This window comes from Diabrotica undecimpunctata, chromosome 2 (genome assembly GCF_040954645.1).
Source record: "Diabrotica undecimpunctata isolate CICGRU chromosome 2, icDiaUnde3, whole genome shotgun sequence".
NCBI lineage: Eukaryota > Metazoa > Arthropoda > Insecta > Coleoptera > Chrysomelidae > Diabrotica > Diabrotica undecimpunctata.
In genome coordinates, this window is record NC_092804.1 from 63,312,814 (window position 1) to 63,339,864 (window position 27,051).

Consider the following 27,051-nt stretch of genomic DNA (forward strand, 5'->3'; position numbering starts at 1 on the left):
GAACGTCTGGAAGAAATGGTACGAAAAGTAGTTCGTAACACGATGCCGAAGAGACGCGAGCCCAGATGTTGGAATTGCGGTGACGTAGGTCATATTCGCCGTAATTGCAAGAAAATGATACAACAGTCGGAAAACTAGAACGGGTCGACAACAAGGGGCAACTGCCGACCTCAAGAAACACAGCCCCCATAGTAACTGTGAACATTACGTCCTCAGGTGGAATTCATAGCTTGTACATAGAGGGTCGTATCAATAATAAATGTAGATCGTTTTTGGTAGATACAGGTGCAACGAGAACTATTGCACGGCCAGAAGTAGTACGAGGCCATCTTAAATTATTGCCTGCAACAGTAAAGCTTAGAACAGCAACTGGTGAGATAATTAATACATATGGCGAGGCTAATATGTCAGTATCCATTGGCCAGACCACAGTGAAACATACAGTATTAATTGCAGAGATCTCCGATGAGTTCATATTGGGGATGGATTTACTAAGGAAAGTTGGGGCTGTATTGAATGTCACAGATGGAGTTCTCGAGATCAGTGGTGAAGAGTTGCCGTTTCATAAAGACAAAGAAGATGTTATCAGCTTAATAACTACTTGTGACGTAACAATACCCGGTAATAGTGAGAAAAATAGGATCAGGGCTTTGGCAGTTCACAGTTATGCCCTTTGGTTTATGTAATGCCCCGGCCACATTTGAAAGATTAATGGATGCAGTTTTAAGAGGTCTAACATGGAAAACATGCCTGGTTTATTTGGATGATGTAATTGTAGTGGGAAGATCCTTCGAATAACATGCCAATAATCTAACAGAAGTCTTTCAACGATTGCGGGCAGCGAATCTGAAGTTGAGTCCGAAGAAATGTCACTTGTTTCGACGAGAAGTGAAGTACTTGGGACATATTGTAGCAAGTAATGGTGTAACAGCTGATCCTGAAAAACTTACAGCAATTAAGGATTGGCTAGTACCAAGAGATAAAAGTTGACAGAAGAAGGCAAAGAATATACATGGAGCGAAGAGTGTCAAAGAGCTTTCGAACACTTACAAATGGCTCTGATCAGCGCACCGATTTTAAGCTACCCTAGACAGGCAGGAAAATTTGTGTTGGACACCGATGCAAGCAACAGTGCAATAGGAGCTGTTCTTTCCCAAATCCAAGATGGGCAGGAGAAAGTCATCGCTTACTTTAGCAAAGTCTTGTCAAAACCAGAAAGAAACTATTGCGTTACCAGGAGAGAATTGCTAGGCGTAGTGAAGGCTTGTGAGCATTTCCATAAATACTTGTATGGCAGAAAGTTTCTTCTTCGCACGGATCACGCTGCTCTAAAATGGCTCCTACAATTTCGTAATCCAGAGGGCCAGATGGCAAGATGGTTAGAACGATTACAAGAATATGATTACGAGATCGAACACAGGGCTGGCAGAGTTCATTCAAATCCTGATGCCCTTTCGAGACGGCCGTGCAGTGCAAATTGTAATCACTGTCTTAAATTAGAAGAACGACTTTGCCCCGTGAGACGAACCACCGTCATTAATGAGCAATGGCAGCCTCAACAGCTACAAGACGCTCAAGCAGATGATCCATGTATAAAAAGAGTATTGGATTGGATGCGTCGAAGTGAAAGACCTTTTTGGCAAGACATTAGTGCATGTAGTCCAGAAGTCAAGTGTTACTGGAGCCAATGGAATTGCCTAGTGCTGAAAGATGATCTTCTGTATAGAACCTTTGAGAACGATGATGGTACAGAAACTAAGCTTCAGTTAAATGTACCTAAAAGTAAAGTGTCAGAAGTATTGCGTCAGTTGCATGACGGTGCATCAGGTGGACACTTTGGTATCACGAAGACTCTGCAAAAGGTTGGAGAACGGTTCTATTGGGTGAACTGTAAAGATGATGTAAGAAGATGGTGCCGGAAATGTGAACTGTGTGCAACCAGTAATGGTCCAGCTGGTAAAAAGAGGGCACCCATGAGACAGTACAATGTTGGTAGTCCTATGGAAAGAGTAGCAATCGACATTGCAGGTCCACTTCCAGAGACAAATGATGGAAATAAATATATCCTGGTAGCCATGGATTATTTTACGAAATGGACTGAGGCTTATGCGATACCAAATCAAGAAGCTGCTACCGTTGCAGAGGTACTTGTTAAAGAATTCTTTAGCCGATTTGGTGTTCCCTTGGAAATCCACTCCGACCAAGGGCGAAACTTCGAGTCAACCCTTTTCCAAAACGTTTCTAAATTGATTGGTGTCAATAAGACCAGAACGACACCCCTGCATCCTCAATCAGATGGAATGGTCGAGAGAATGAACCGAGCTATGGGTAAACACCTATCCAAGGTTGTATCAGAACATCAAAGAGATTGGGACCAGCATATTCATTTATTCCTAATGGCCTACCGCTCGGCCGTGAATGAAACTACAGGCCAGACTCCAACCTGCCTGATGTTAGGTCGTGAAGTTCGTTTACCCTGCGACCTAGAGTTTGGCTGCAGACCTTCCGAAGAACATGTTGCAAGCGAAGATTATGTCGACCGCCTGAAGTTAAGAATGAATAACATTCATGAACTTGCCCGACAACACATCCAGATAGCCAGTGACAGAATGAAAGATCAATATGATTCTCGATGCAAGAGTGAAAGCTACGAAGTAGGTGATCTTGTGTGGCTTTATAATCCACAACGTCGTCGAGGCTTGTCTCCCAAACTGCAAAGACAATGGGAAGGTCCGTATGAAATTAAAAAGAAAATAAATGACGTAATATACCGAATTAAGAAGTTGCCGAAAGGTAAACCAAAAGTAGTTCACATAAATCGTCTTGCACCATATGCTGGCTCAAATGACACAGAAGAAGCACGAACCCTTCAACATGAGATCAAAGATGACCGGCGACCAAGCTTTAATGAATTTATGTCAAATTACGCAAAGAGAAAGAGTGCTAGATTCAGCGTGACCACAGAAGTTCAGCAGGATCTTTTTAGTGTTCCGCATAACGTCTCTCTAGCCCACTGTGTTGCCCAAGATCTGGAGATGACTAAAGGAATCTCATCCGTATTTTATAAGAAATTCGGTCGTTTGGACGAGTTAAAAAACCAGCAGCCTAAAGTTGGAAGAGTACTGAGATTAGAAGATGGTTCTCGATCTTTGCTGTATATGGTGACCAGGAAGTCGTATACAGACAGGGCAAGCTACGAGGATATATGGCGTGCTCTAACTAATTTGAAGAAAATCGTGTGCAATTATGACATCTAGTGCCATGCACTAGAAAATCTGGATTGGAAGATTGTCAGAAGCATGCTTGAAGTAATCTTCCGAGAAACCGGCGTACGAATTACTGTGTGTTGTATTAATCCGAAGAGATCGTGTCTTTCAAAGTCTGTAGACTGTTATTTCTTCTTGAGGGGTTCATGCAGAGTTGGAGAGTCCTGTAGATTCCGCCATCCTGGGCCTACATATAGAGTTACTGATCGGGACGCTCAGATTTAAGAGGGGAGCAGTGTTACGAACATGCTTTTGACATGGCTCATATAACGGTTACAACTCTAACAAGGCCACAAGAACATTCGCGATCCTTCGAGTGAGAGACAGAACAACAGGTCACGTAGGCGAATTAGAGGTGGGACAACTCCTGAATGTTCTGGAACTTAATACTTTTGGTATATAAATGACGCGATGTTAGAAGTTAGTTTAGTTATTAAGATACTACCGAACTGTAAAGTTATAAATAAATATATGTATATAAATTCGAACCGCTCGGTTTATTTAAACACGCTACAATAATATGTTTCATTTTGTAGATTAACGAAGACCCAGAATTCATATGAACACCTATATTAGTTTAAAGCTTTTTAACATGTTACTGTAAAATTGTTGCTATTTTTTTAGACAGTAACCTTAAATGGTTCTTTCATATCGATTTGTTAAGTAAGAAACTAGCCTTAGCCTGCTATGCAATTTGCAATTTAGCATCTTCCAAAATTACATATTATTCTTTGTTATATCATGTTATCATTATTAAAATATATATTGTTATCATTATTAAACAATACTAAGATAATTTTATGTGTGAAAATTACAAAAGATGTCATTTAAAATATTGTGCAATATTGTGTGACCTCACTACTACACTCATATTCGATGGCCAGCTAGCTCATCAGATCTAAATACAGTTGACTTTATCATTATTTATTTTGAATTTGTGTTTAGTTCAGTATATACATACAAATTGTATTTACCTTCATTACCACTTTTTTGTATCTTTTTTAAACCTATGTTAACAAAATAACTGTACCAAAAATCAATAAATTTAAATTAACTTCAAAATTTTATTTATGATTAAATATTATAATAACATAATTTTATCATCTCTTTGTAATTACTATAATTAAATTAGACAAATTATATAAAAACACTTAAAATTAAAAGTCTTTCCTATACAACGATATTCAAATGTTGCGTGAAGAAGTGGTCTTGACTACGTCATGCGCGACGCGAACCGATTTTGGAACATCACGTATCATACATTGGTATTCAGTGGGTATTTAACTAGGGTACTGTGAATACGTTCAAATTGCAAATTAGAGTCCCAGTGACTCGACCTCACCGTTATAGAAAGTTTTGTAGTTGTTATAAAAGTTTTTGGTGTAAAATCTGTTATTTTTAGATGGATTTGATTTCTAACACACCAAAAAAAGTTAATCCATTAGACACTAATTTGAAAGTACTGTTCTAAGATGGTATAATAAGGAAGAATCTGACTTGTTTGATATAGACGATGGATACGATATCGAAGAAGAACATGAATATCGACCTTTAAGTAAAAGTGATGAAAATGAACAATCTTTTTCAAATTATGAAAATATTGATGAAGAATTATACCAAGAGAATGAGGATGAAATTAGAAAAAAAACTTTTGTGGGAAAGTTAGTCATAACATTACCAGAATTAAAAGGTCCTGCTCGTACTCTAGGAGATGAAGCCACTCCAGAAATTATATGGAACCTTCTCGTCTCTAAAGCTATGATAAATACTATAGTGCCGTTTACAAATATAAACATTGTAGAAATTCAAACAAGGTTTGGTGTAGAGATACGAACAGATTTAAAAGATACGGATAGTATTGAAACACGAGCATTGGTGGGCCTACTAATATATACCGCGATTTATAAATCTAACGATGAAGACATTGACGCCACGTTAACTGCAGATGGAATCGAAAGATAGATTTTTAGGAGTGTCATGAGCGGAAAACGATTTAATGTTTTGATAACTTGCTTGAGGCTTTATAATGCCACGTCTAGGAAAGACAGAAATACCAGAGGCTCATATTAATGACATTTTTAAAATGTTTTTTGAAAATTCTCAAGATGTAGTTACCATGGACGTATAAACACAGATGGACTCAGTTATTTACATAAAAATGTGAAGCCAAAATTATTTGACTAGGTCACATTCTCAGCACCTTCAAATGTTGTCACATTTTTTTATTAAAATATCTTATTCACGTATCGCTGAAAATATTACTATATTTATTTTATACTCTACAGGTGCTATCAAACCAAAATAATAATTTATTACTTATATTAATATATTTAATTGTAATTAAAACATCAAATGTGCACATAGTGTGCATATTATTTAATAATAGCGTATAACAGATATCAACCAATTATTCTATATGTAGAAGCACTGAAACCTATTTATTAATGGCAACGGTGTTTACATTTTTCTGTCTTATGGCTCTACGTCAAACTTCAAATGCTGTTTCATGTCATCTCCATGTTTGTTTACTTTTTACCCAAGATGAGGAAAAGTTGTTTTTCGATATTTTGGCTGTATTTTAAGTGATATTTGTAAATAGTGAAATAAACAAATTTATAATAATGGTGCTACAGTTTTGCATTTGCAAAAAAAACGAAATATTTACATCCCAATGTCTCATTTAATTTGTAAGTACTGTTTGTTTACATTATTTAAGATGAGGAACTGAGGAAGCCTGTGTGTTTACATTTTAAAATATGTCTTTCATAGGCGTACCATTGGGTTTATTCATATATTGAACAAGATATTAGTTCATGAAATTTCATGACATTTTTAAATTGTAAGTAGATATCATCTGATTAAAAAGATCTGTTTAGCAGCTTTTTAATTTAATATTTCTCATGAATTAACAATAAATTAGTGAAATGAATAAAACTCATTTATTTTTCTATGTAGGTTTCCAAATAATATTAATTAATGATGAAACTTACTCTAAACTTCAACAGAGAAAACAGTATAAAAACCTTTCAAAAGCATCCTTTTTGGTTATTTAAACTTGTAAGGAAGCTGAAAAATATTTCAGATTTTTTAATAAAATTATAAATATCTACAAAAGACTAGTTAAAAACCTTATAAATATTTTGATTAATAAAACCATACAAAATGTCCCAAAATCAATCTATCATCATTTTGGTGACCATATGTATGATGAAGATGCAATCCATGGTCACTCTACGCAACTTTTAAAATTGGTTCTTGAGAAATATTTTAAAATTGGAATTCATCATGAAACGAGGACTACTTTAGATGCTAACACCGTGCGCATAAGAAGCGTTCTTACTAAGACTGTTTTATTTCGCAATCAATAAAAATTTATTTCTATACCAACGTCTTCTATTATGTCTATTTGCCATTTTTACTTTAATATTTCTGTTCGGTAAATAGCTTTCCAATAATTTATACATTTTCACGCCTACTTTTTAATAAGTAGGTATATTTGCAAATAATTTTATGTCAAATGCCAGCAAGAGCTTTGGAATGATCAATAAATAATTTTGTAGCAGAAACCCTTACTACGAGGAATCTGTTCATATTGTATTAAAACAAATTTGTCACAATTTGAAAAAATATGTTTTAACACATTATCAATAAATATAGGTATGTACTTAAATTTGACAAATGTATATTTTTTAATTGTTTTTTATCGTAGGATTATTTGATACCTATTAAAAAATTAACTTGAGCTCAACTATATTTTATTGTATAATTTTAAAGCAAATAAAATTGTATTTTATTTTTTCTATAAAAACGTGTTTTTATACATTATTACTACTTCCAATTATTAACGTCTAAATAATTATCCCCGCCAGTAAAAATTCAAGCACGCTTATGCTCATTGAGGAAGTATCACAGTCTATCGATACCCGTTTTACTCCTCTTTAGCCTCTTGTCCAGGAATATCGAAGCTTCAAAACAGTGTGTGTTTAAGGTATCTTATTGCTGGGTCCATCTATGTTTATACGTCCATGGTAGTTACCGTTGGAAAAATGCATGCATTGATGAGATGTTAATTGAGTTTAGGAGCCGGTGCAAGTTCCTGATGTGCATACCAAATAAGCCACATATATATTGAACTGCATTTAAACCAGTCCCTTAAATTCTTCAACCATGACACTCTTCTTCTTCCTATACTCTTTCCTTCTCTTATCTTTCCCTGTATTATCAACCTTATATATAGCCACATATATATATATATATTAAGCCATATATATATATATATATATATATATATATATATATATATATATATATATATATATATATATATAAATTAAGGATCACTCAGAAGAGTTGTTGGGTTTTTTTCGGTCAAAAGGTGGAGAAAAAAGACAAAGTTGATGGCTACTTCATCTATTTATTGAAGACGTTTCGCTTTCTTAATCAGAAAGCATCATCAGTTCATCTAAAAAGAACAATATGAAAAAACCACACAAGCATGGAAAAGTTGTTACATGTGTTACCTTAAAAAGATATATAGCAGTCAGTGATATTAAAGTTGTAAAGACACTTAAGTAAATGGACATTATACGATTACGATGTATAAACAATAAATTGAACTAATAAGTTAACAATTTGTTTAAACTAAGCACAGCAAAAAAAACATGTGGTTTTGTTTTTTATATAAAAATGTATAAGTAAAAAAAACATTGAAAAAGAGAATGAAGAACTAAGAAAATCGTAGATGCACTTCCAACAATATAGCAATAGTTATGATTTGATTTTAACTTTAGGTAGCATTATTATATTAATTAATATTGAAATTGAATAATTTAATGTATAATGAAATTACCACTCCTGGCTTCTTTAATGCTGCCGGTAAAATGGTGTTTTATTAAGACAAACACGCCACCAACGTAAAAGACAGTAAAACCTTGAAGTCAATAATTATGACAGAACAGCAACGTGAAATACCAACCCTAATAATAGAGCGGTTTATTTAAATGATAAGATGAGTTTGGGTGACAACCTGCTTGTAAGGAACCAATAAATGAAAGGAAAGGTGGTTAATAACACCAAATTTCCCCCATTGATCGGCTAAGAAAAAACAAACAAACAAGTGAAGTCAAACCAAAAACTCATATATAAATCGTCAACGTTGTGGCTGGTTAATCAGCCACAGGTAAAGATCAATTATAATTTCCAACATTCCAATGTTCATACACTTGGAGCTGCAAATGATAAAAGGATTCTATGAATCCCTTCAATTATATAACTGTATTGAACTATTTGATTAAAAACAGTTAATACAAATCTGTGTATATGCAACACGAGACTAGGTCAAAAGTAATGCAAGTTGCATAAGTGTAAACTAATATAAGTAAGAAATATTTCTTATATTCTATTTTATATTTAAATTGATTTTATATGTTAATTTATATGTGTGAATATGCAACAAGTGACTATGTCAAAAGTTACATAAGTTTAAGTTAATATACCTAAGTAAGAAATATTTCTTTGTTTTTTATTTTACTTAAATTTATTTTAGTATTTTTATATGTATTTAATTATTTAATAAGACAATATGGTAAACCTGTACAACTTGAATGACAATGATGAAGTAAATAGCTTATTTAGCCTAATTCTGCAATATTAAAGCATGATATATTTGGCTCAAGTTCCTGATATGATAATAGATTGACACATCCGATTAATCGAAGGGAATCACTTCAATTACTAAGAAGTATTCTGATTAAGAATTCCTACCCATCCTCTCTCATTAATAAATACCTTTACTTACAAAGCTATGGTTCCTTTTTAGATGACATACCTAATGGTAACCAACTTAGAATAATATCTAATAATTCAATTATTAGCATTGTTTTGCCTGATACTGATCTTGGGACACCTACTACCCATTATTCATCTTTACCTTACTTTCCTCAAGTTACTGAGAAACTTATTAAACTTTATAAACAAAAAAACATACCTGTAAAAATCGCTGTTAAGAATGCTAAGACTGGTAGAAATTTGTTTTCAAAAACTAAAACACTCTTGTCCCTTCTGGAACAAGTTAATACCATTTATCACATATCTTGTGCTGAGTGTGACTCATGTTATATCGGTCAGACTGGGAGATCATTGAAAGGGCGACTTACTACACATCGTAGTGACATCAATTTATTAGCCGATCAATGGGGGAAATTTGGTGTTATTAACCACCTTTCCTTTCATTTATTGGTTCCTTACAAGCAGGTTGTCACCCAAACTCATCTTATCATTTAAATAAGCCGCTCTATTATTAGAGTTGGTATTTCACGTTGCTGTCATAATTAATGACCTCAAGGTTTTACTGTCTTTTCACGTTGAAACCGGTACAGAATATGGAAGAACTAGGAAGAGAAAACCCAAAGCTCAAAGAACAAAAAAAAATGTTTATTTATAACAAAACTAAAAAAATCATTTATGTTTCTAATGCAAGAAGTTAAAGGGAGGAAGTCAAGAAACTCCTCCACGGATATATGCGTGTCGAAAGAGGTGGCAAATGAGACATCATCAACAGAAGAATCTTGGTGCTAAAAATCCCATCCATTTCAAAGGAGAAAGAAATCCAGACCACAAAGAAAGCAGCAGGCAAAGAGCGGGCCTGTGACATCATAAAAGTCTAAACCGAGAAACGAGGCGAAGTCAGAGGGATGATGAGTGCCACGATTTATTTATATTTGTGGATTATGACGGGGCCGAAAAGATTCTGAGGATGAAATAATTTAAGAAAATGCTTAAAGTTCAACCAGTTGGTTGTAAGTAAGAATCACTCAGGACTAGTCCCAAGAAGAGTTCATAAGTGAAAACAGTACGAAAGATAGCGCGAAAGAAGTCCGAGGCTAAAAAATGGTAAAAATAGAAAACTAGGTCCTAGAGCTAAAAGTGTTCCAAACCAACGTGGAAACGGCATAATGAGCACATAATTTGCCGAGGCTGTCGCTGTGAAACAGATCATCGACTGGGTGTACTATAGTCACAATTGACTGGATTATTTACTAACGCAATTGCTTACAAACCACAGGCGTTTAGAGTCTAGCTCTCTAGGTTTGAAAAAACTGACCAGATGAATTTCTATACTTACTGCGGGCACACGGACACTGGCCTAAACGATGTTAAAACGATGTGAGAGAAATGATTGGGAGAATGATTGATAATAGAGTAGATTGTAGTAGTGTACACACCTACATCCGTCCAGTCATCAAGAAGAAAGATGAGGAAGAAAGAGAACTAAACCAATGACAAAGATGTGGGGGAAAGATGTTGTAGGTTAAAAATACATTAAGTAATTCTTATTGTGACGCGAAGTAAATCATAAATATGGGAAAGCAGGGATGTGATGCCGTTTAGGGGGCCATGAGGTCCTTCCAAACGCTATTTAAAACGAAGTTCCCCTTTAAAAAGCCAATTTTAGGGACTAACATAAAGGGGAATTGGGATCAAGGGAAAGTCCTTGCTGACGGTCTCTGGGTAGTGCTTTGGTAGTGTTGATCGGCCTTAAAGTGGCCATTTCGCTTCCTTCCGGAGCGCTGAACGACAAAGGCTAATCTGTTTTTGCAGGTAGGCATTTTAAGGTACCTCGGGAAGTATCGCCGGACTACGAAGAATGAATTCTGTATTAAGGTCAGTCAGGCGGCGTCCTGGATTGATACCTCTTTTTAAAATTTTATACTTCCTCTCTATAACAACGAAAAGAAAAAGATTACAAGACATGAATAAAAATTATATTTGATACAACATTAATCTAAATAAAAAATGGCGTAAATACCTAAGAAAAAAAGAATTAAAGAATTATGTAAAAATTTATACTTTGGATTAAATCTTAATTTTACGGTTCGTAATTATTTAGATTTTTATAAAATGGTTATCGGAAAGAGAATTCTAGAACAAAGCTAATATAAGTATAGCAGATCTGCGAAAGACGAGAAGACTTGTATATAATAGAATATAACACTATGCCAATTTGCTGCAGTACGACCGCCCGGTATAGAAGAGACGGCAGAAGTAAATAAATTTAAGCGATTACGATATAAGTTTATTTTTAAAAATAATAGTATTGGCAATTTGTTATTTATTTTTTTTTATTTAGATTGTATTGTGGGTAAATTGTGTAAAAATCGATTTCTCAATATTTGAAACACAAAATTCTGCTTGCCTACTTTTTTTTTAATAAAAATATCTATTAAGTGAATAATTTTTTTTTAAAATTACGTAAATGATATTTATTTTATAATTTGTAAAGTAAAAACTTGATACAATTTTTTTTTGTAGATTTAAAGATATAAAACACGACAATTACGGCATCTCGAGTAAGATGATGAAAGCTAATACAGTCCAATAGGCTAACGTTGCGGGAGCGACAATTATTGATCTTATGATTAGGTGTGTTTCCGAAAGATGGCACTACAAACAAATGAAGAATTCTCTATCTATAAAAATTAACTTTAAGGAAAGATGGAGAGATGACATAACATTCTCAAAAGTAGTTTTTATTTCAGTATTTAAATTTAAAAAATCACTTTTCGATTTCAATCCAGACCAGTTTTTAACAATACATATTTTTAACCTTTCTTTAATGTACTGGAAAGTAGTGGTACCATTAGTGTGGTGGAGTATGAAATACACCTAAAAAAAAATCGACAGTTTATTTATTTCCTATAGAAATTTTTCAATTTTTTTTAATTAGTTTCCTACTAGAATCAGAAAAATAGGTACTTTGCTTCCAAATCTATAACATTTCAAATAATTTATGTAGTAACGTTCTCCCACGAAATATTTTTTTTAGGGTTAGACCAACCTGTTTTTAAAAAAATTACAAAATGTTCCATTGTTATAACAAATAAAAATGTATTTTTATGAAGGAAAAAAAACTTAACTAAAAAACAACAAAACGTCATTTAAATATAAAAAAAAATTATAATTATCAGCACAGTGTCGCAATACAAATTGGTTTGATCTACGCTGTAAAATTTTTTTTTAGAAGATTTACCCTATTTGAGTAGGTACATAACTTACCTTTATACAGGGTGGTCCTTAAGTAATTGTACAAACAGAAACCGTAGATTCTGCACTTTAAAATATTAGGATTAAAGCCAACTTGCTTTAATAAAATATTGATATTAAGAAAGATATAGGGTGTTAAAGTGGAAATTTAAAATTTTATTTTTCTCTATAGCTTTCACGTTTGTAAATATTTTTAGACAAAAATTTACAATTGGATGCTTTTGAGAAGGATAAATTATAATTTTATACATACTTTAATGTAAATGATAGAGGGCGCCACATATGTCACATGCCACATAAACTTTTTTGCTCTTTAAGTTAGCTCTATCTGTGTTAAAAAATATTAAAGATACATTGATTTTAAAAAGAAGAGGTATACTTGTTAGTAACCCCAAAATTCAACCGTTTTCGAGATAATCGCATTTTATAAGTCAGCTGCATAATAATATTTGTGCGGTAAAGCACTGAATATCTGTAGATAAGCATAATTCATTGTTTATTCTTATTAAAACAACTCAAAAATGATAATGTTACATCGCAAACTGCTTTGTTATGGGTGCTAAATGTCTTAGTGGAGAAAAGATATTTCATCTTCTTCTTTAGGTGCAGTGTACGTAGTCAGACGTTCGCCGTCATTATGTTTACAATTTCCCTTTTCTATCGCTTCTTAAGTTTCTATACTGGCGTTGTTATTACTTTTTCTTTATTGTAAAATGCTGAAAACCTAAAATATGTGGTTTATTGCAAGATGGTATACCTCCACATTCTAGAGAGAATTCAGTGAGAACATACTTAAATACCTTTTAAAAGAACTTTTCTGAACGTTGAATTGGTTGTGGTAATCATATTCCTTGGCATTGTTGTGAGATATTGATATAATTATTTAATTCCTAAAAAATTCCAAAAGAATACTTATTATTCATTACACAGTAACCACACAGGCAATTTAGTTCAGCATAATATTAGTCCGTTGATAAATCATAATAATCCATTTGTTCGAGATGTAATTATAATTACCCATAAGCTGTAGCGTAATCATATAAATAAGTAATGTCATCCATAGGTTATTCCGTGTGTATAAAAGTAACCAATAAACGAGATACATCACAGTTTAATACATTTTACCTCTGCGACAAATAAGATGTAGTTCCACAATATACCATAAGATTTGGATATGTAGACAAAAGAATATATTTATCCATTATACATTATAGCCACCACGTAGCTCAGATTTTAATCCGCTTGATTTTGGTGTAAGGGGCGCATTAAATCAACGTGTTTATAAGAATCCCCTAAACATTCGCAACCAACTATGGGAAGAAAAAAATACTGCAGGAGTTTCTTTAGAACCAATGATGCTATTTAATATGAGACGATCTTTTAAATGAATTAAAGAAAATGGTGGACATATCGATCACTTACTTTGACAAAAAGTTATGTTATTTAGTTTAACTATTTCTTAATTTGGTTTTTTGATTATGACTTTAATTTGACTTTAAGTGCAAATAAATATCGATATCGTATTACAGATCATGCAAAAATACTCTATAATAGAAAAGGGCGGATCTGTTTTAAGGTGGATGTGGGAGGTGGCATTCGGATTTTTTCAGAAATAGGTGATAATTTCAGTTATAATAATTTACTTATTTTTCCTCTCAAATAGGTTGGGAACATTATTAATAAAGTTAAAATATTTAAAAACTACTAAAAACATCGGTTTTTTTCTCATCCCATCGATAAAACAATTTATTTTGGAGTAAAGTCGTAATAAAATAAAATAGCGACAATTAAATTTTCTATGAGGCACGGCTGGTTAATAGTGTATACTGTTTTAATTTATTACCGTTGCTGAAAAGTAGCAATAAACACAAAAAGGGGGGTAAACAAGCCTTTTTTTATTCAATGTTTTTCAACCACTTAAATTGTACTAAAGACCTTCATAATTCGGTCGTTCGAAAAATCTTTATAATTTAGTTAACAACCTATTAAATTTCATTAAAATTGATTTAATAAATTTGCAATCTAATTTTTTTTACTTGAATTTTTTTAAATCTATATCAACAAAAAGTAGACCATAGAAGTTTGTCAATTTTTTTGGTTATAAAAACTCACTTAATCTATTTAACGTACGTTATGGAATAGAAATTGAATCGTTTGGACGGCCACATGAATATTTTAAAATTATAAACAATTTTTTGGGTTATAAACAAATAGAATATCTCGTTAACTATTAGCTTAAATTAAATTCAGAAAACGGCGTTAAAATAGCCGCGTCAAAACGTTTGTTATAAAAGAAAAGGAGTTTAATCGCGAGTGTTTCCTTAGATACAATCGGTCCAAGTTGACCGGCATTTGCGATTAAGGTATAAAAAATAGGATGATAATCTTTCGGAGTTTTTTCTCGATATAAATTTTCATATCCTGAAGATATTGTAACACATAATATTATAATAATCAAAACCATCTGTATTGCGCATGAAAAATACCAAACAAATTGAGGTTGAAGAAAATTAAATTTAATTTAATATCAAAATTGGTATACGTAAAAAAATGTATTTTCTCTTCTTCTAATAATGCAACTTTTTTCATTTGTTTTAGTCCGACATTAATCGAATAAAGCCATTTAAAATGCATTATCAAATGTTAGAGATGCTTTATTGTTGTAATAAATAAATAAATTTATTTATATTTCAGTCGTCAGAGATGTAAATGACACTGATCCTCTAAAAATCATAAGAACAAGCTGAATTTTTCTGAAAATATTAATTTTGAGACCCCAAAAATATGCAAAAGAGATAACTATTCTTTCCTTTCGGATTCCCCCTAAAACCGACACCCTTATAAAAAAAAAACGAAAAAAATCGATTAACCAAGAATCTGTGCGTCGTAGAAAAAAATATTTTAAATAAAAAATGTAGCTGAGAGTAGATAGTTAAGGGGGCGCGTGCAATCAAGTATATAGCGAAATAGCGTGGTACAGGCAAAAAATCCTTGATTGTGTAGTCTGAAAGGGGTTTGTGGATCAGCGTTGGGAAATTGATGGGGGGCTATGAAATCATAATGTTTGGCTTTAATGGGGGGACTGTGGATCATGATTGTTATATAGGGGAGTAATAGTAGTTCTTGGAGTATCTAAAAGGTCCTGTGGGTGTTATTATGGGGGTTAGCAGTAGGCAACATAATTTTCATTCATTACGTCCAACTGCATCACATTATACTCCAAAATCCACATAATATTCAGAAATTTGGTCCAAACCTACTGCCAACCCCCATAATAACACCCACAGGACCTTTTAGATACACCAAGAACTACTATTACTCCCCTATATAACAATCATGATCCACAGTCCCCCCATTAAAGCCAAACATTATGATTTCATAGCCCCCCATCAATTTCCCAACGCTGATCCACAAACCACTTTCAGACTACACAATCAAGGATTTTTTGCCTGTACCACGCTATTTCGCTGTATTCTTGATTGCACCCGCCCCCTTAACTATCTACTGCTGAGACAATTCTAAACAAAAATCTTCATGAGCACTTTTTATTTAAAATAAACCGTCCTTCCAAAAACATCGCTCGAAGCAACGCGGCTACGCATCGAACAAAAAAACAGATATGCATAAACATACATGCAATAAAATATAATGATATATAAAAAGCTATAAATTAAAATATTGTGTAATACGAAACCGATACAACAACCAATTTTTTTCATAATTGGAATGAGTTTACAAAAGGTAAACTAATTTCCGTAAAAAGACAGCTGTTTTAAAAACTAAATATTACGAGACGAATTGTGGATATTTACATCACACAAACTAAACCGCTCGCCTACAAAAGAAATTACAAGTATGCAAAAATATGGCACGACAAAAAAGAACAACGACTTTAAAACAGCTGATTGCCAGATATATATATATATATATATATATATATATATATATATATATATATATATGTATATATATATATATATATATATATATATATATATACAAACAACACAGTTTATTAGGGTTGCAGTCAGAAAATTGGCCGGGATGTTAATGAAACACTCTTATGACTTTTTGTCTAGCTTTCGGAATCGTTTTGTTCCTTTTTCAAGACACTGTAATAAGAAAAAAGTGTAAATATTTATAAAATATCACAAATCTTCAGTGCAACTTACTAGTCGTTGAGAGTATTTACAAAAGCATAGACACTCAACATTAATAACAACACACATAAAATATAAAATAGTGGACAAAATACATTTAAAATTCTTTAAAATTTAGGTACAAGTAGTAAAAATTTTGTTGTCATCTTTTACTAGTGTGTTTTAACTCTGGCACATAGAGAACAAAAAGAAAAAATCCTATGATTAAAAAGTAATTAGGCGTATTTAATATCATGTTTCTTTTTAAGAAATACTAGAGGCCCATCTTAGGTGATTTTAATTTTTAAACCTGTCTTAATGGTATGCAACATGTTATGCATATAACTGTAATTTGTGTGGGTACAGGTACAGGTAGATATTAATTTTATTTTGGATGTTTTTCCAGTAAATAACAATAAATGTTGCTCAATGTATCTATGTCAGACTTTTTATTAATGCAAGATGTACTGGATTTTATGCAACACATTTCCAAGAAAACACGTTTTGAATGGTTCTTTTCCTTCGCCAAATATATATATATATATATAAATATATACCTATATGTATATATATATATATATATATATATATATATATATATATATATATATATATGTATGCGTACTAGTAAATGCACTCAAAGGTAATAAAATCATCAATAACTTATCAAATACAAGCAATCATTAGTACAGAAGTGAATCAATAATATTAATCAATAATAATATCAATAAAGACACAAATACCCTATAATAAACGGTAATAATTTCGAAAAGAAGGTAAAATGTTCTGATTAAAGTTTAATGATACACAATAATAAACAGTTTAGCACAACTATACGAATTCGCAACAAATGTAACTAGTCATTATACAAGTAGTTCTTTGTTAACATACAATGTATGAAAGGACAGTCTTTTGTCTGCAACACAGTATTTAACAACCTTTAATTATTGTTCTCTAAGGTCTGAGTTTTGTATGCGGAATCTCGGGTAAATATACGGGGAGGCCAAAACTAACAAAATGTCTCTTAATATTTCACCAATGTTTATATACAGTTGCGAAACTGCAACACTCATGCAATTTCTTCATTTTGCCGCATTTAAAGACAGTTTCTATAATATAAAAGTGTTAAATAAATAAATGTTGCCCAATTATTTCCATTTTTTTTATTCTCATGAGATTAAAATGTATTATTTGTATCAAATAAAAAAATAAATTTAGTTAAGTATAACAAAACGTTGTAATAAGTTTTTTGGATGGTTTTTATTATAATGATATATGTTATACATCTCTTAAAAAGATGAAAATTTTTATCGGAAAAAATCTCCAAAATAAAAAGGTAATGGTTTAAAAATTATCATCCTATTGTTTAGAATTTCTTCGCAAATGCCAGTCAATTATGACTGATTGTATCTCAGAAACCACTAATTTTAACTTAACTTTTTTTTATAATAGACGTTTTGCTGAGTCTTTTTAAACGACGTCTTCTGAATGTAATTCAATCTTTTTTTTTCTTACATGACGCATCAACTACGCAGCGTTATTAGCGTGTACGGATTGTGATACAGAGTTAGAACTTAACAATAGAATATTAACCATAGCAATACATAAATAGAAATAAACGTAAATCTATACAAAGTAAAATATTAGATTTTTGATAACAGCTTGTAGTCTTTGAGAAAGGCGAAAATATTTTTAGTATCAATGTGTTTCCAAGAGCCTTATTTAATGTTGATGGTATGTTATACCGATGACGTCCTTAAGAGAGCCGGCGTGGAAAGAGAACTCTTTAAATTAATTAAAAAACGCAAGATTGGTTACCTTGGGCACATATTGAGAGGAGCAAAATATGAAATACCTCAGTTAATCCTACAAGGGAAGATCGAAGGTAGGAGAGGAGCCGGCCGCAAACAATTATCCTGGTTAAGAAATATTAAAGAATGGACAGGAATACACAATACAGGCGAGCTGTGTCACGCCGCCAAGAACAGAATTCTAGTAATGAGATAGTCGCCTACCCACTTTGGTGTATGGCATGTGAAGAAGAAGAAGGTATGTTATACATTTTGCGTTGCACATCATACTTGGGGCAGTGCAATCAACAATGTTTTACCGTTAAGACACTTTTACACATGTCACACACAGGTTTATCAGCACGTTTTAGTAGGTAGTCGTGTGTTAACCGAGTTTGACCAATCCGGAGGCGAGTGAAGGTGTCTTGTTCTCTTCTATTGTTATTATAATTTTGGAAATTTTTGATGATAAATATCAACTTCGTACATCTTGGTTGGGGAATTCTTTCATGTACATATCTTGCCATATTGAATTAATCTTTTTTTTTAATGTTAGTAGGTGCATTTTTTGCTATTTTGTCTACAACCTCATTTCCTTCCATTCCAATATGTGACGGTACCCATATAAAATTAACTTTAATGTTCATATTTTTTGCATGTTTTGTTCAGTAGAGTTGGTTTAATGCTATTATTGAGCTGAGAGGATCTGTGATAACGATATTTTTCTCTTTTTATTTTTGTTAACTATCAGAACTTTTAGTATCGCAAACAATTCAACAGAGAACGTTGTTGTATAGGAAGGTAATTTGTAAGCTTCTGTATAATCTGATGAGTAGATCGCTGCCCCAGTTTCGTCTTTGTTTTTGGAGGCATCGGTGTAAACTTTGAAACAGCTATCATATTTGCTTAATATTATAAGAAATTCTTGATTAATTTGACTTGCTGGCGTTTCTGATTTGTTTAGGCGCAATAAGCTGGTGTCAGTAGAGGGAAGTTGAATTGTCCAAGGAGGAGGGGTTTGAATTGATGAGATATCGTAGTTGTTTGTAAAATGGATACCTATTGTTAACAAGTAGATACGTAGGTGGTAATAGATATTGTGATCAGTTCGATTTGAAGTTTGGAAACAACTTTTGAAGCGGTCAGCGAATAAGTTGTGTATAACTGTATTATCTTGATAAGACGATACTGCCGCGGCCTAAGAAAGACTTAGATATTGTCTTCTAAACGCGAGTGGAATCTCTCAAGTTTCCCAGTATAGGGTTTGTATTGGACTTGTGTGGTGTGCACCTAAGGAAATTCGAAGACCTGTATTTTGAATAACATCTATTGTTTTTAAATACGTTTTTTGGAGGAGTTGTAAATAATTGAGCCGTAGTCCAGTTTGAAACGTACCTTGTAGATATGTAGTAATATAAAAGAGTCACTGCATTTTTTGTTTGCGAGTGATCGTAACAAATTTATTCCAGGCTGACATGTCTTTTTTAAATATTCTAAATTTTCTTTCAAGTTAGTTTTTGGTCAAAGATCATACCAAGGAATCTAACTTCATCTACATATTTAAGCTGTCCTTCATTTAAATATAAGTTTTTGGGTTGTATTTGGTGACTTTTCGTAAAACATACTGCTTTGGTTTTGAGGGTATTGAACTGAAGACCACTTGTGAATGACCATTCTTTAATATGATTTATGGCTTTTTGGACATGGTTATGGATGGTTGTTAGGTTTTTTCCTCTTCAAAGTATAACTAAATCATCTGCGTATAGCCTAGCTTTTACGGGATGTTTAATTTTTGCGATAATAGAATTCATAGCTTCAAGAAACAGAGTAGTACTAAGGTTCAAGCCCTGTGGTATACCATTTTCTTGATTTTTTATTGAGGAATATACGCCGTCTACTCTGACTTGAAATTGTCTATTTTTTAACAAGTTTGATATGTATTTGAGTATATTACCTCTTATTTTCCATTCGCTGAGCGTTTTTAAAATTGAATATTTACATACTAAATCATAGGCTTTACTAATGTCTAAAAATATTCCAATACAGTGTTGTTTAATTACGAAAGCCTCATCTATTTCCGATTCTACATCAATAAGGTTGGCTACACTAGAAGCTGGAAGCCACTTTGTTCTGGTATAATTAGTTTCTTTGATTCCAGATACCACATGAAACTGTTATTTATTATTTTTTCTAGCATTTTGCCCATACTACATGTAAGAGATATTGGCCTATATGTTTTGAGATCTGATTTTGATTTACTTTGTTTAGGATTCTGGAAATACATTTTTCAAGTAAATTAGGTTGTAAATCAGGTTTTTTTTTTAGAAAAATAGTGGGTATATAGTACCGGCTGCTACAGTTAATAGTCCAAGGAAAAATCGACAGTAGGAGGGGACCGGGAAGAAGACGACACTCATGGATGCATAACCTGCGACAATGGTTCGGACTAACATCGACCGAACTGTTCAGAGGTGCCGTAAACAAAGTCAAAATAGCCTTGTTAATAGCCAACGTCCGAAACGGATAGAGCAAAGGAAGAAGAAGAAGTGGGTATATTATTTGGCCCTGGGCACGAGTTCTTACAGTTTTTCATTACCCTTTCTAATTCATCCATCGATATTGGAAAGTTTGTTTCGCTGTTAGTTTGATCTTCATAGTCTATGGTATATTTTTCTTCGTTTCTTTTGTTCTTTAAGAAATTTGGTGAATAGTTTGCATCGCTTGAGTTTTTGTATAACCTAATGCCAGTATATTTGATATTTCCTTTTGAGATTTATATATTAAATTATTTTGTTCTAACAGATTTATCGACTTTGTGTGATTTTGTACCAGATATTCGTTTTACTTTTTCCATACAGTTGTCATTGGAGTAGAACTGTTAATTGTTGAAACGTATGTTATCCAAGATTCGCGTTTTGCTTTTTTGAAAGGAAATCTAGCTATAGCTCGTAGTCGTTTGAATTCTAAAGAGTTTTGTCTATTTTTCTGTCGATTATTGTATTGCTTGTTTGCATTCATGGTTCCATCAAGGAACTGGATGAAATTTACTGGCGAAGTTAATTTTCCCAATATTTTTATCTGCTGAATCTATTATCAGTTTTGTAATAAAATCTACTTCTTCATTCACATTACTGTTTTGATTTATGACATGCAAGTTGTGTTGGATATGGTTTTGAAATTTCTTCCAATTCAAATTTTTAAGTTCCATTTTACTTCTGGTATAGCTGTAGACGATTCTTCATTATGAATTATAATAGGATAGTGATCACTATCGCATGGCTCCAGTAATACATCCCATGAAAGCATATGCGTTATTGATGGTTCGCATATAGATAAGTCAATACCAGAACCTTCACCCGTTCTTATGTCGAAACGGGTGTCTTGTCCATCATTAAGTAGATTTAGGTTGAATTTTTCCAGAAGGGATTCTATTTTTCTACCGAGACTCGTTAATTTTTTTGAACCCCATAAAGGGTTATGTGCGTTAAAGTCTCCGACAATTAGTCGTGGAGTAGGTATTTGATCTAGAGGTCCGATATTTCATTATGGTTAAGTTCTTGGTTGGGGGGAATATATATGTTGCATACGGAAAAGGTAGTTACGTCTTTGATTCTGACTGAAATTGCCTCGAGGTTTGTTTCTAATGGTATTTCTATACTATTAATGCCGTTCTTTATGTATATCGCTACTCCTCCGCTCAATATTTTAGCATGTTGTTGTTTTACAGAAAGAGTTAAAGCTTTTTAGTTTATGTACAGTGTTGCTTTTAAAATTAGTTTCTTGTAAACATAGAATCATTGGTCTGTATTTAAAGATTAGTATTTGCAACATTTCTAAATGGGTGTAATACCCATTTAGATTCCATTGAAATAAACTGCTGAATGTTATTATTATGTTAGTATGTGTCTATAGACATATTTTGTATGACAAAATATTAATTAATTGCGGCCATAAAATACTGGCCTATTTATATAGTTGTCGATATTAGTTGAAATTAAAGTATCTTACCGATGTTTATCATTAAAATAAAACACATTCACAAAACGCGTTTTTAACCTTTGCAAAAACAGATAAACGAATAATTAGAATTTAACGTGTTTACTCGTTGGCTGTTCTAATAAGACTCAATTTAATTTAATCTAAAGGCCGATTCACGTTATAGCTCAGGTCACGCTCCGCTCACGCTCAGCTCAAGGTTCGGTCAAGTATTCTTACACGCATCTTAAATGGTGCTATTCACAGTAAACACAACGCTCACGTTCCGTCCCGCTCTTTTGACCGCGGCGATTCTCCAGGAGAATAGTTTGATCGTGACTTGATCTGAGTGGAGTGAAGCGGCAGGGTAGTGTGAATTAGTAACAGTCAGGTGAAGGTACGATTTTCGCAGCTCGATGGATGACGAACAGTTGATTGAATTGGTGCGCTGCTGTAAGGAATTGTACAACCAGCGAGATAGACTGTATTTTGATGTTTTGTCATTCGAAAGTACTGAAAAAATTTAGTTTCATCGTCATAGAGACCTTTATACAGAGTAAAAAACTCCCCTTCTGTTTTCCATGTTTTTAAAATATTGTGCACCCATATTCTTGGCTGTTTATTGGTTGACTGAAGTTCTTCTTCGTCCAGACATAAAGCAATGACAGCCAGATCACTGTTAGAAAAATCTTTAAACATGTTAAACAAATTTATATATGCAAAGAACTGTGCCTATTCTCTGAGTCCCGCCAAATTAAATAGTATACCGAAATTCTTGATCGTGAGCGGAGCGTCACCTGAGCACCTACTGTGAATAGTGTACACAATTCTTGATCGTGAGCGGAACTTGAGCGGAGCGTGACCTGAACGTCTAATGTGAATCGGCCTTAATAGTTACCGAGCTATTATATTTGTTTATAAGCCAAAAAAATTGTTTATAATTTTAAATCATTTCCGAGACCATCTAAATATTCCGATTTTAATTCCATAAAGTACGTTAGATAGGTTAAGTGCGTTCATATAAGCAGAAAAATCGGCAAACTTCTATAATGGTCTAGTTTTTGTTGTGCAAGATTAAAAAAAATACATTTAAAACAAAATTAGATTGCGAAAGATTTATACAAAAGTCCATTTAAATGAAATTTGATGGGTTATTTTATAATGTTCTAAAGATTTTTTGGACAAACTATGAAGGTCTCTAATGCAATCTCATTGGTTGAAAAACATTGAATAAGAAAAGGCTTGTTTCCCCCTATTCTTTTGTATTTATTGCTATTTTGCTGCCGGGGTAATAAATTTTAACATTATTGATATCTTATAGAAAATAGCCATATCTTATAGAAAATTTACATGTCGTCATTTGATTTTAGTACGACTTTGCTTCAAAATGAATTGTTTTAAACTTATAAGCAAATAAAGTTGAAAATCGATGTTTGTAGTAATTTTTAGATATTTTAATTTTTTTAACCCATTTGGTCCTACTGAACTCGTCTAAGTTCAGCAGCAAAAATGGCCTAGTAGTGGCACATCTGATAAAAAAAGTGGTAGGGTAAGCGATATAGTTATTGGCCTCTTAAGCCATTCTTTCTCTTAAAGAAGCTATAAAAAGTATAATATTATTTTTTAGCAACAAAAATATTAGATCAAACTCTAGACAAGTTTATAGAGTTTCTACATCTCATATCGCTTATTTTTGATTTTCATTTATAAAATAGAAAAAAACATCTTTTATAAAGTAATGCATGTTTGATAGTTATTGGCCCCATAAATATAGATATTGGCCACCAAATATTATAGTTATTGGCCCTATCGATATAATTGTTAAGTTGAAGAAAATACAAACACAATGTCTAATTATTGAAGTTTTATTAATAATATTATCGGTACCAAAGCTAAACAGAATAAATGAAATTCTTAAAAAATTTTACATACCTAACTAAAATTTTTTAACTCTGGTTTTTTAAATCGAAGATGAAGTAGGTACCTACCTATCTACGTGCGGTTAGCTTAAAGTTTCAGTTTATCCTTTTAATGACTTAAATTAAAAAGGTAAATTTTTTATATGTTTAGCATTATTTAAACAAGTTTTGCATGTAAAAATATTAACGTTTGATTTGTGCAACGCATGTTTCTCGATACATTTAAGGTGATAAGACCTAGTACAAGAATTACATTTGATACCAAGTAATGGCAAATTTATATTAAGTACACATGAAAAACACAAACCACTATTTAAAGGCTCGTTGTCAAAAGACTGATAAGATAATGAATTTACATTTGGAGTCGCAATTTTGGATATGCTAGATTCCACAGAATCAAAAGACAAGTTTCTTTTTACTTTTTCAATTTTACTTTGGTTAAGGGCACAGATCTTTGTTAATTTTAATATCTGATAAAATGTGAACTTTACTGCTTTCATTTAAATCATTTTTCATCTTTCTTTTATTTTTTTGTATTTTGTTTTGTTTCTGTTTTTTAAACTTTTGATTTTCTTTATCAAGTTTTTCAGCTTCTCTCTGCTTTTCTCTTTCTCGTCTTTTGTTTTTTTGTTCATCGATTTTTCTTTGTTTTTCTTTTTCTTTGTTGTCCTGGGTTTCTCTCCACATTGTTGAAGAAAGTATAAAAGATGATCTATCGGTCTGTTTCACACCTTTCCTTTCTGGTGTATTAAAATATTGTAAATAATTAGCAATTGTACCACCCGGTTCAGGTACTGTATAAGAGGTTTCTAGTTCATCACTATTAAATATAATAGGAATATTCATTATATCTATGATGTTATCGTCTTGTGGAATTTCTTGTTGCTTTATCACTTCTATTAATATTTTGTCGGAATTTGGCATAAGTTGACTATTGTTATTAGCAATCACAGCATTATCCCGTATACTCCACATCTCATCATATAAAACATCGTCATTGTTTTCAGGAGGATGTGTCCGAGAAACTTCTAAATTAAATTGCTTCCACAGTTTGTAAATAATAAAACGATCACTATCCGGATCCAAAATAGGTCCCAATTTAACCCTAATAACCCTGACGTTCTATATGTAGGACGCTAATTTCAATAATTTTTGAACACAGCCCTGTTTAAATTTGATAACGCCGTCTATCACAAAATGTTACTCAAGGACAAATCGTCCCATTGTTGTTTAGTTTGTTCCTATCGCTTGAAACGTCTACTTGTGGTGCGGTTGTAAAAAACGTAAAATATGGCAGAGCATGGAATCAGATTTGCAAGGTAAGAAATGAATATTAAACTTTTGATAAAATATACTTTTTTATGATGTTATTTGTATATAAGTGTTCATTTTTCCAAATCGTGAAATAATTTTATCCAAAATGTTTGCCAGTTGGCTGCGAGGTGGTGATAAATTTGACCGTCCTACATGTAGGATGTCAGGATTATGTACTATTATGGCATGAAAATTATAATTTTGGGTAATTATTGTAATCATTGGATTTTTTTGTTTATTTTACTTAGTATTTAGCCCAAAAGAATTTGTTGATAGTGTTATGAACATACTGCTTTTATTGTTTCAGGGGTTTCTCTTTACATGAGGCCTTGGAGATGTTAGAAGAAGATGAATTTCCTCATCCTCAAGCGAATATAGTTCTCTTACCTCCAGATGATGCCGCTGAAACAGATGAGGATTCTAATGATGAAGAAAACGTGTCTCCGGATAATTTGCCTTCAAATATGTTGAGAACAGTAGCTGAAATCCATGTACCTCGTTCGGTTGACTCAGACTCGGATGATGATATTCCATTATCAAATTCTGTTAAATCTGAGAAAGTTTTGAAAATTCCACGGCAATACCAATGATCTGAAGTAGCAACCACCTCAGAGGAAGCAGAAATACTTGATTGGTCAAAGGATAATGCTCTCAATATTGATACAGAAGATACTCCCATAGACTGGTTCATAAAGTTGTTCGATGAAGAAATTTTTGATTTACTGGTTGTCGAATCCAATAGATATGCAAGTATGAAAAATAAGAAAAATAAGCCTATATGTATCGAAGAAATCAAAGCATTCGTAGGAATTCTTATTCTTAGTGGTTATGCTCAATACCCAAGGAAGAAGATGTATTGGGAAAAGGATAGAGACGTCTGTAATTCCTTAGTTTCTGGGGCACTTGCTAGGGATAGGTTTGATTTTATAATGAGCGTTCTGCATATAGCCGATAATAATAATTTGGATCATTCTGATAAATTCAGTAAAGTTAGACCTCTCTTTAGGTTACTAAATCAAAATTTTTTAAAACATGCAGTTTTAGAAGAGAACCACAGTGTTGATGAAGCCATGGTTCCTTATTTCGGGCGTCACGGCTGTAAACAGTTTATAAAGGGTAAACCGATAAGATGGGGATATAAACTTTGGGTTGGATGGAACAAAAATGGGTACGTAACGTGGTTTGAGCCATACCAGGGAGCATCAACACACGTATCGCCTAAATACAAGGATTTTGGTGTCGGTGTAGGTGTGGTACTCAGTTATGTTGACATTCTTAGATCAAAGTGGGAGCTGAAAAAATTTCATTTATTTTTTGATAATTTTTTTAGTACAATGCCTTTATTTGAAATGCTTACAGAAAAAATATCAGAGGAACAGGAACCATAAGAAGTAACAGAATACCAAAAAATCCGCTGAAATCGGCAAAGGAGTTACAAAAAGACAAAAGAGGTTCGTACGATGCTAAGTTTGACGGTAATAAGAAATTGACAATTGTCAGCTGGCACGATAATAGTGTTGTATCGCTCTGCTCGAACGCAGTTGGTACGAATTCTATTCATCAAGTAAAACGATATTCGCGACAAGAAAAAAAAAGATACTTGTTC